The sequence below is a fragment of the Symphalangus syndactylus genome, chromosome 1 (assembly GCF_028878055.3).
Source record: "Symphalangus syndactylus isolate Jambi chromosome 1, NHGRI_mSymSyn1-v2.1_pri, whole genome shotgun sequence".
Classification (NCBI taxonomy): domain Eukaryota; kingdom Metazoa; phylum Chordata; class Mammalia; order Primates; family Hylobatidae; genus Symphalangus; species Symphalangus syndactylus.
The window spans coordinates 101,331,612-101,334,431 of record NC_072423.2 but is presented as its reverse complement, the minus strand read 5'-3'; the positions used below and the strand labels follow the sequence as shown (position 1 = coordinate 101,334,431).

The window sequence follows — 2,820 nt, the reverse complement described above, 5'->3', positions numbered from 1 at the left end:
CAGGAGGCACTCGCTTGGGGGTGCTTTGGTGGTCCCCGACACCTGCCTCAGAACACAGGCCCCCTCCGCCAGCCCAGGCCCCCCCACTCTGTGGAGACCCTGGTCCCACAGCCCCTCCACCACCATCACTGCATGCTGACCGCCTGCCCTGCACCCCTGATGTCCACACACCCTCTGCTCACCCCACCCCTGGTATGTGCTGCGCCGCACCCATCCCAGAATCCCCCACCCTGGAACCCCCATCCCCCTTTTCATGTACTCCTCCCCCTGCCCCCCAGCCCTCCTCTGCCCAAGGCTGGCCTCCCCCACATCAGGCCCACAGCCCGGATTCCAGAGTCCTTGAGACAAGTTGCTGTAACAGTGTTTATTGATGATGAGTCCAGGGCTTCTGCTGAAGCCCTGGTGGGGAGGGGCACAGAGCGAGATGGGGCGTAATGGAATGCTTGAAGGCTGCTCCGTGATGTCGGTGGGAGCTTCCAGACTAGGCGAGGGCAGGGTGAGGCCTCGGGCACACAGCCGGCGCCCAGTCACCCGGCCCAGATGGAGGGTGGCCGGGCCCTGGGCGGGCACTTGCCAAGGTGGCTCACACTCACGCACACTCGCACCGAGACTCAAGGCCGTCTCCACAACTCCAACCAGTGCAAATGACTTAGTGCAAATTAAATTCAGAAGGGAGGGGGGAAACAGAGTCGCGCAGGCTTTGAATCTCTCAGGAAAAGGAAAGACAGGAAAGCTCAGAAAACAAAGAGACAGAAGGATGAAAAAGAAGAAGAGGGAGGTGGTGGGGACGGGGTCATCCCACTGGAGGAGCTCAGCTCTGGGATGACGTGGTGGCTGGTGGTCAACCGTCCGCCGCAGGGGGTGGCCATGAAGATGGAGTCGCCGGTGGGGGGTGGGTGCTGCGGGCGCTGCTGTTCCGATGGTGTCTTTGGTGTTGGGTTGATGAAGTCTCATTCCTCTAGCTTCACCTGCAGATAGCGACACGTGGGTGGGGTGGGGGCAGGGTGCTCGGGGGCCTGGAGGCTTCCGGAAGGAGTGCTGGTGCTCACCTTCCAGAGCCGATTCCTGAGTCAGGTAGTGCAGTGGTTGTAAAGTGCAGCATATCCATTTCCAAGCTAGAGGGTTTTGTGTCCGGATTCAAAGGCCCAGGCTTGAGCTGGGTAGCACCATTTCTGTGGATGGGGAAGGAGTGAGGTCCCACTCAGCTCCTCTCACGTGCCCCCCACCCCAGGTGTGGCAGGAGGCCCCGCACCTTTCATGTTGTGGGTTCTGGGAGCCCAGAGGGCAGCCGTAGTGTGCCGACTCCGTGGAGGAAGTAAAGAAACAGACCCGCTTCTTGCCGCAGCCCCACCAGCCTAAGGTGTTCTGTAGAAGACAGAGGTGGGGGCAGTGAGATGGTGGCTCGGACGGGTGGTCTGGGCAGGGCCGTGTCCTGAAGCAGGGAGGGCAGACATGCTCACCAGGAAGGCCGGACGCGCCTCCTCTGTCCTCGCCGTCACACCGGACCATGTCACGTCCCGCTTGGCACGTCCGCCGGACCTGGCGTCCTGGCCTTCGGCAGCTGGTGGGCACATCCACCCCAGCTGGAGACCTGGCTGTGGGGAGAACGAGAGAGGTGTTGGTTGTGTGGGAAGGGGTGGGTGGGGGCTAAGGGTGGCAGAAGAGGAAAAACTCACCCTCGTCTCCAGCCCGAACGCTGAGGCACCGATCCCGGCTCCGTCGCCGCCCGCGAGGCCCGCCTTGGCCACGGGCTCTGGAGGCCAGTGCCTCCCGCTCACCGCCCGGTGTGCTCCTCACCCCTGCCTGTGCCAGCCTCCCTCCTGAGAGCTCTCATTCACTGCGCCCCGCCCGCCTCGCCTAGTCTGGTCTCGCCCCATGCCCTTGACTCCCCTGGATGCTGTACTGTCTGCCAAGCCAGCCCCAGGGGCTGAGCGGTGAGGGCATACAGCGTCACCAAGTCCACTGTGGGCCCTCTCCGCACCAGACCCTGGGCCGCAGTGCCTCGTGGGACCGGCGCCCGCAGGCCGAGCCCCTGCAGCCTCCTTGCTGCGCAATGTCCCGGGGCCCCCTCCCGTGGCCGCTTCGCCTTCCTGGTGACGTCCTGCTGTGACTCCCCGAGCACTGCCTGTCTTCCCGCTCTCCAGCCCTCGAGGCTCCGGCATAGGCCTGAGAAAGCCCTGCCAGAGCTGCCCCTGTGCCTGCTACTAAATGAATTGCGGTGGGTGATGTGGCAGCTGGGGACCCCTGTGTCCTGTGTCCCCTGCCTTGTCCTTGTCTGACCCAGGCCTGGGGTACCACCCCACGTGCTGGACCCTACGCTGGCCACCCCTGTGCTCCCTCCCTGCCCTCTTGCTCTTTCTGCCTGGGATGGGCCCCCAGCCCCCCAGCCTTGTGCAGTCTCGGCTCCCCCCGAGAAGATGTCACCTTTGCTAACTCTCCTGCCGCCTTCTGCCCCTCTGCTGGGAGGGTGTCTGCTTCTCCCCGCCAGCCCTCGATCCCCTAAACCTCCTTCTTTCAGAAGGCTGGGGAAGCGAGGCCTGGGGAGGGAAGGGACTCACCTGCCCGGCAGATGGGGTCCTCACCTGCCCGCTGCTGCCAGCTACACCTCCGTTGCCCAGGCCCTGGGATCAAACCCTGCCCACCAGCTCCCCTCGTCCAACCAGCTGCCACGTCCTGTAACCAAAAGTGACCGGGATGAATGTCTGGCTCCCCCTTCTCTCCAGCCCTAGCTCAGGCCCATCGTCCCCAGCTGATGTTGCCCTGTCTGCACGATGCCTGGGCGCCTACTCCGCACTCCTCACTGGCCCCAGGCCCCACCAG

At 64.1% G+C, this 2,820-nt stretch overlaps 1 pseudogene across 1 annotated transcript; it reads right to left on the bottom strand.

Annotated features, from left to right (window-relative positions):
* Window positions 1-349: 349 nt before the first annotated feature.
* On the bottom strand, window positions 350-2,554 carry LOC129488833 (uncharacterized PE-PGRS family protein PE_PGRS54-like; annotated as a pseudogene). Its single transcript, XR_010119968.1, has 5 exons — window positions 1,677-2,554; window positions 1,461-1,595; window positions 1,253-1,365; window positions 1,050-1,172; window positions 350-968 (listed from the first exon to the last, which is right to left on the bottom strand). The product of XR_010119968.1 is annotated as an uncharacterized PE-PGRS family protein PE_PGRS54-like (transcript).
* Between the last annotated feature and the right edge of the window lie 266 nt (window positions 2,555-2,820).